At 40.8% G+C, this 8,186-nt stretch overlaps 1 protein-coding gene across 3 annotated transcripts in view; it reads right to left on the bottom strand.

Annotated features, from left to right (window-relative positions):
• GNG2 (G protein subunit gamma 2) overlaps positions 1-1,623 on the bottom strand; it is a 109,821-nt gene extending 108,198 nt beyond the window's left edge. For 2 of the 3 annotated variants that reach the window (XM_019725692.2, XM_019725691.2), the window contains exon 1: positions 1,459-1,598. The gene's annotated coding sequence lies outside the window, so the exon portion shown is untranslated. Of the gene's footprint in view, positions 1-1,458 lie in introns of all 3 variants that reach the window. The other variant, XM_019725693.2, reaches the window with a different exon arrangement.
• Positions 1,624-8,186: the final 6,563 nt, after the last annotated feature.

Raw genomic sequence — 8,186 nt, forward strand, 5'->3', positions numbered from 1 at the left:
CTTAGACATAGCACAGGTTTAATTTAGTAAATAACCTCAGAAAAGTAGACATTTTTTCCCTTCGGTACCAAAATATTCTTATCTCTCAAAATGTGCTGCTACACCACAGATTTTGAGAAGCCAAATCAATTTCATAAAATGGAATTTAAAAAAACCCCAAACAAACCCTGTAGCTCTTCACAATTGAGAATGATAATAAATGAAGAGGCATATACACTCTCAATGGCATATTTAGTGTTTAAAAACCTATATTTTAAGAATTTATTAGTGTCTAAATACAACCTTTTTATTATTTTTACTCCACTATAAGCAGTTCTTTCTTTCCTTTGAAAATTTATCTCCTTTCATTCTAAAAACTCAAGAAAAAAACCTTTTATCAATGACCATTTATTGCTTAACCACACTTTCTTCTGAGACAAAGCTTAATTTTAAAAACCAGCTACGCTAGAATATTAAACTCTTTCTCCTATATATCCGGCCAAAGGAATCCACAATCTCATTTCTTATCGGTGAGACCTATTTAATGCACTTTTACATATCATTCATAAATATGCACAAGTCATGGTCACAGACGCTCCCGAAGAGCATTCATTGCTTAAGAAAATCAACGAACAAAAATCACAATCTTATTTTTCTATTTCAGTCTATCTATGGTGCATACAGGTAAGGAAACAAGCCAGCAACACTTTTACATTTTGTCCCTCACTGAGGTTAATATGTGTCTTGACCTAGAGATGAATAAAATCCATATAAACATAAAAACCATGTATACACCGGTATCTGATTCTGGACAAGTTAAACCTGCCACACTGCTCTGAGAAAGGTTGCAACTTTAGGATAAGACCTACTCGCAAATGATAGCTGTTTCTGAGGTTATCCTGAAAGCAGTTGCACAGAGTAGAGGAAGACACCAGTTTCTTAATGGTAAATACTGCCTCACACATACGCAATTCCAAGTCTTTGTTGGCAAATTCTGAGTACAAAAGGATTTAACAGCCCCCACCCCCCAAAAAGGCCCAATTACAGTCATTATGCTGCAAAACAGAAGATACACAGTGCAATGTGTGGGAAATAAAATGCAATTAACATTTTACACCACATACACCCCGTAAAACAGGACTGCAACGCTCAGATGATCAGCCCACAGCTGCACAGCCCCAATTGATTTAAACTCAGCCTTGCTTTTCTTCCGAGAGAACTATGCAAACCGCATGTTACATTTACCCTGTTTTCTTGACAAGTCACCAAAAGTAAGCGCTAATAATGATTTTTTAAAAAAAGCAAATGGGTCACAAATTTGGTCCTTCTCAAAACCCTTCTAAAAAGAACCCAAACTAATCATTTTCCCCAATCCTGAAATAATGTCCCTATCTTCCCCTAGACATCTTCCCTTTAAAACCGCAGGCAGGGGTCATTTTCTCATTTAAAAAGGAGCGACATAAAAAGCGTTTCCTTTACCTTGGCTCTGAGGCTGGTCAGAGAAGAGTGGCTTTCCTCCTGTCTCCGAGCTGATCTGTGCAGGCGAGCTCCAGCCCGCCCAGCCCAGCTCAGCAGTAGTAGGAGCTGCCCACGGAGCGGCGGCCGGCTGTTGTGTGTATGTGTAGCAGCGGCGCCTGCAGCCCAGGGACTAGTCCCCACCCAGCTTTGTCTTCAATCATCGTTCTTTCTACAGGAAGCAGCACATCTCCCACTTCCTCCTCTTCTTGGTAGCTGTAAGCTGCTTTCTTCTTTCCCTCTCATTCCGTTTCAGGGCTCACTAATTGTTTTGCCTTCTCCAGGACTACTGACACTCTTTGACTAGAGTCCCCTGTTACCCTTTTCTTTGTTCCAAGTCCCTCTGGTGCTGTCCCTTCCTTCCCCTTATTCCCTCACCCTCACCTTCACGACCTACCGCCTTCAGCAACTGCCTCATGAAACCCCCTTTCCGGTATACACTCTGCTTTCTTAGCCTGAACTTGGCTTGTTGTTGCTGCTGCTGCTGCTGCTGCTGCTGCTGCTGCTGTTTTTTGGGGTGAACAGCCCCTGGCCAGGATCTGGCCCTGAGATCCAGCACCAGCCTCAATGGCTCCTTCTGATTTACTAAAGTCCCTCTAGAATCAGATAGCTTGGAGCTTGCAGCTTCTTGCTGCAGCATTTTTCTCTGTGGCCAGCATTTCAGACAACTAATTTCTCCAAGGTCCCACTACCACTGAGATCTTGCTTAACCCATATACACAGAAAAGAATGGCCCTGATAAGTATTCTTGTGGGGCACAGGAGCTAAACCAAGTCCTGCAGTGCTACCTGTAGCCTAACAGTGAAGACATATCCCCAAGATTCTTGATAGGGGGAAGAAAGCAGGTGGTCTTAAATGCTGTAGTCCCAGCTCAGAATTAGAACCCTCATCTCCTCCCTGCCCCCACACTGGTAGAACTGAACCAATCCTCAGGGTCCTCTAGTCCTTTCCCTTCACTAGAGGAGGCGGTGTGTGCTATGGATAAGGGCAGAGACTGTAGGTGGTCTGTTCACCAGGATTTGAATCCAAGCTGTCATTACTGACTGTATGAACTCGGACAACTTATGTAACTTCTACGTGCCTCGATTTCCTCATCTGCAAAATGGAGATGATTATAGTCATACCCTACAGCAGAAATCCAAGGATCAAATGAGATGGTCCACAAGAAGAATATAACAATTCCTGGAACATAGGAAGTGTTCTGTACATATCAGCTCTTACTATTTTTAGAGGACGTGGAAGCTCAGAGAAGGCAAGTAACTTCAGCAGTCAGCAGCCAAACCAGGACCCGTACTTGGTTCTGGATTCCCCCCAGTTAGTATATTCATGACCAAACCCTGATGCTCTTGGTGAAAATTTATTCAGCTTGCAAGTCATTCTCCCTACTACCTACACAAGGTGCATTGGGGAAGCTACAGATGAAACACAGGCTGAGGGCGGGAGAATCTTTCTAACGTCCAGGCCACACTGTTAAGGAACCTTTCCCGAGGAATCAGTGCCTGGAAAGTTAATCTCCCTTGGCAATAGAGTTAACTCCCCAACTCCACCTTTTAAATCCAGTCTTGCGTTAACCCTTCCAGCAAGTAAACTAACAGGAAATGTTGGAAATCTACGGCTGATGCAGGATATCTGGATCATCAGGAAAGTCACCAGGTGAGTCTTCCTAACCCACCTTAGAGACCACAGAACAATAACCTGGAAGGTACAGGATTTAATTTCTATGAAGTGTTCTGAGATATTCCCAGGACATCCTTTGTTTTCATTTGACGTTCCATGAACAGCATTTGCTTATTCCTTCTTGGAAATATTTTATCAAAAAGGACCCTGATATCAACTCACTAACATCAGAAAATTACAAAATGGATTGTTTTAAGATTAAAAATGAGGAACTGCTTTTGAAACACCAGCAAATAGAACTGTAGTAGTGGGAGAGGATTACACATAGATTCCCACAGCCTCCTACAACCCAGTGAAAATCAGACATGAATTACCTCCAAATTAGGAATCTTGGTGCCAAAGATTACCAGAAGCTTTTATATAAAATTTTAAATATATATGATGCCAAGTATGCAAAAAATTAGAAGCACAATTATTAATTGTTGAAAAGATTTTGGAAACAAATCTTTGGTTAATTTTAGACTAGTGGATTCTGGCATTAACTCTGGATTCAAACAGGTCTTTGTCACCTTTTTAATCCTCTCTCTTCCCTTCTCACACTCCTTCTCAACCATCAGAGAGTAGTTGGTACTTATCTTTATGTCTATATAGGAAAATACCTTTCATACAATAAAATCTCTAGGAATTTGGCTGCCTTCTGATCAGTTCTTTGTCTCTGGTTCTTACAAAATTCTCAGTAGGTTAACCTGGCCATTGCTGGGAAGTGCTAACCAACCTCCCTTCAAAGCTGAAAACTAGATTTTAAGATCTTTCTCTTCCTGTCATTAACCTCCATTGCTTTCAAGTGGTCCCAATAGCCTCGTTTTCTGGAGAGAAAAGAAAAATGTGGGGGTGTAGACTGGCTGAGAGAGAAGATTAATCCAGTTCAGAGCTCTTACCACAAGTGTGGTAAGTATGCTTACTAAGTCTGCAAAGTGTTCATTTCTTAGGAGATAAAATTACATGTCATCATTAACAGTTCGTGCCATCAGTAACTAAATATGAACCTATCCTAGGTCCATCTCATCAATGCATTAAACAAAAACCTGTAAAATATTATTCATCAATGGTTCTATTTTGTAGGCATTGATACCTTGTATTTCTTACATCTGCCTGGTAGAGGATGTGGGTCCTCTTCTACCAGGTAAAATAAATAGAACATCATTTTGGCCTGATCCTGCATTACTGAGCATTCTAGCTGGAGGCTCCTTGAAGTTCTTTAATATTAACGATATATATATTACATATTATATAGATATGTTATATCTATATAATATGTAATATATATCTCCAAAGCTTGTTCCCCTTTCTATACATCCATTTCACTTAATGAGGAATACAAACCAGTTGCCCACAGCAGGAACATAAGAATAATATCAGAACCACTTGTTTTTCACCTTGTGTCTGATTTAAAGTTCCCAACTTCCTCATCCTTCTATCCCCATCACCAAACTATCTCTTTGACTAAACACCTCCTCTCTACTTCCCTTCCACTGCCTATTACATAAATTCTTTGGATTTTCCCTATACGACTGCATTACTCCCGCCTACCTCCTGTCTCTCTGCTTAGCCAGGACCACTAGAAGCACTTTTCTAAAATAAAGAGTTAAGTATGTCATTGCCCTACTACAATTTTTCAGTACCTCCCCTCCCCATTGTTTATAGGATACAAGTATAATTCCTTTGCAAGGCACACAAGACATTCTGAAATGTCACCCAGCTACATTCTAAGCTTATTATCTAACCTGTTATAACCCACATCCACCCATTCCACATCCACCTTCATGGCAGGTTTTTCATGGGGCTATGCTTTTTTCTCCTTTACATCTCTGCACATGCTCTTCATTTTGCCACAAATGTCCTTATTTCTTCCTCATTTTGCTGCTGGCCACCCCTAGTTATCCTTTCAGACTCAGCTGCTCTCAGAAGCCTCCCTTGACCACACAAGAGAGCCGGGTGTGTCTTGCTCTGCGAGTGCAGGGTGCCTTGATTCTATTTCCATCTCAGCTTTAACTGCGTTGTTTTAATGAATGCTATATGTCCATCTCACTCATTAGTATTTGAACCCCTTAAGGTTAGGGCCATGTTCTATTCATCTTTGCTTGTTACATAGTCGGTAGTTAACAGACGTTTTGTATAATGAAAAGGCATCATTGGCAGAAATTCCCAAACTACTTTTTATTCCTTTGGGTGCCTGAGGAGGAGGAGAAAAGGAAGTTACAGATATGAGAAGTTGGTCATGGGATAAGAAACAACAGTCCCTCTAGTTTGTTGCAAATTGCCTGCAGAAAACCATGGCCTGCACACCAAATTCTAAATATTTGTTATACAGGTAACCCTAAAGAACGCTTGGGCAACTGCTGGTTCTGTTTCTGTACTGAATTGCTTATAAAGAAGCACAGGGTAGCAACAAAAAGTAATTAAGACTAAATTTTAATAAGAAATAGAAGAAGAAGAAAGAAAGCTAGTCTTCCCTTGCATTTCTGGATGAACTTTGAAAAGACGAGTTTATAAGCCAGAAACACTTTTCACATTCCCCCCTGTACTCTCCAGTTTGTCACCTCACACCTGTCCCAGACCTTCTCATCTGTCAAATCTCACAACTCTTTCTCTAATCTTTTTACAATATTGTTCCTCTCTCCTTCCTGCCCCCTTGCCATGCCAAGTCAATTTTTATTGTCTTGCCTTCTCTGGCTGAGCCCTCCCTACTTTTCTGTCCATGTCTCAGTTTGGGTCTTTTTTTCTATTGTATCAGAAAGGAGCCACAAATGGTACCAGTAATGACACTCCTTGAGCACATGTGTGGGCTGTGATGAAGAGGGAACAGTGAAATGAGAATAAGGAGGTGAATTCATATATTAATAAATCTTGTCCACTCATATACATTTCTGATACATTTAATGGCTTAATTGTTGTGCCAAATAGTAATTAATAAATAAATGAATCATTGGGCTATTATTTTATCACAGAAAAAACAGAATTCCAAGAATTTCTTGGATCAACTAAAGGGAATAGAAGTCTTTCTGAAGATTTCTTTTAAAAAAGGGATCACAAGATCATCCCCTCCCCCCAGACAGCTGAGCGGACCCCCAGCTGTTAGGAGCCAAGAAGGCTGGATCATATGTGGTTTAAAGAGAGTCAGGGAGTAGAGTAGACAGAACTAATCTTTCTTAAGAAAGAATCACTGACCCTCACAAATGAAAAATGTCAGTCTCTCTCTCATAGTCCAGCATAGAAGCTAGTAGGTCAAGGGGTTTGCAGAATGATGGCCAACTCTTCCTCTGGAGAGGGCAAAGTGTTAGAAGCAAGAGGTCTCCTTTCCTACTGCCCTGGGAATGGCTAACTAGGGGATTGAGTGGAATAGTGCGAAGCCCCCCAGCTTCTTCTCAGATTTTGCCTGAAATGTCACTAAAATTGAACTCATTTGGGTTGTTAACCCAAATGTATATATGTATGCTACATACATAAAGCCTTGGGAGGTTGTCAGTGATGAATGAGTTTAAAAAGGCTGCTTTCCTAACACCCCATGCAAAAACAAGTCTTGATGAGAAGGAGAAGGGGATGGGCTCACAGGCCAAGGTCAAAGGTAGATGGAAGCTGGGAGCACTAGAGGAAGGCTAATCATGAAGCATGAGGTCTTGTTGATGATGACATTGGGTATTTAGGGCCATGAGAAGGAAGAAAGCAGGAGATGGGGAGGGAGGCAGAACCAGAGCTAAAAATAGATAAGAAAGAGCCACAGAGGTATGGATGTGGATACAAACAGCTGTGCCCAGGGGGAGTATGGCTATCCTAAGTAGAAACAAAGGCTAGACACTCCCTGAGCAAACACTGTGCTAAATGTCTGAAGCTCTGGTCTTCAAACCCTCTACCAGCAGAAGGTGGAGGTGGACTGTCAACTAAGGTAATGAAAGCATTTAAACCAAAGGCATTAGCACCATAAAAACAGAAGCTGTAATTCTGTGAAATACAACTTGTCGCTTCTAAAAAGTCTCTGAAGAGCCATACAGAATAATCGGGGACAATAGGAAACGAGCAATGAGATCAAGAAGAGGGAGTCAGCCACAAAGTATGACAGAGGTTAGAGAACATTGTGCACAAACAAAGCCTTGGAAAAAACAATCCTTTAAAGGAATGTCAGAATTAAAGGGTACAAATCAGTGAGATTATAATATCACAGGAGTAAATCATTTTGAAGTGTCTTGAGAGAAAAGCTACAGAACAAAAAAAAAACCTCCAGTCATTTACAGGCGAGGCAAAAAGGCAAGGCTTTATTTTTCTGTGCCAAATATGTTGACCAGACAGGGTGATCTATTTTGATAGTAAATAGGTAGGCAAAAGGCTGGGGAGTGAAAGCTATTTGGAGGCATTTTGTCTTTGCTGATTTCCATACTATAAAGAGTATTCATAGGTTTGCTTATGGCCTTGGTCTCCCCAGCTCTATTTTTCTCCTAAATGTTAAGGTTCTCACTTTGACAGAATTTTAGAAACAGAACCATAGGCGTTGAGGAGGGAATTGTGATGTTAAGTGTTGGGTGGTGAATCTGTCACTTGAGCCTAATAACTACATTGAGTGCTCCCTGAGGGCAAGGGTTGAGTCTCTCATCTCGGTACAGTTAGCACGTTGCTTCGTGCTTGCCTTGTTGTGCATACTCAGTACATGTTTGCTAACTTTAAGTGAATTGAACCAATTAAAGAATTTTCTTCCCCATGGAAGAAACTTATGAGTACTACTGACCACTTTGAAAATACAAGAACATACATTTTACACAATTCTGAGAGAATGAGCAAGCAAACCACCAAGCCTCCTTAATATGTTAGAAAAATGTCCTTGGGAATCAGAAAACGAGAGGAGAATGTGGCGGAAAGGAGGAAAATGTGATATTGATGTTGAAAAAGGAAAGACCCTGAAGTTACCAACCAAGCAATAATATTAAAATGGGAGGAAAAATCTGTTATTTACTTAGATGATAATGAAGTCCCACTATATGTTGACAGCTCTATAAAGTTTTGTCAATTGATTGATCTTGCAAATC

The sequence above is a fragment of the Rhinolophus sinicus genome, linkage group LG03, assembly GCF_036562045.2.
Source record: "Rhinolophus sinicus isolate RSC01 linkage group LG03, ASM3656204v1, whole genome shotgun sequence".
Lineage (NCBI taxonomy): Eukaryota > Metazoa > Chordata > Mammalia > Chiroptera > Rhinolophidae > Rhinolophus > Rhinolophus sinicus.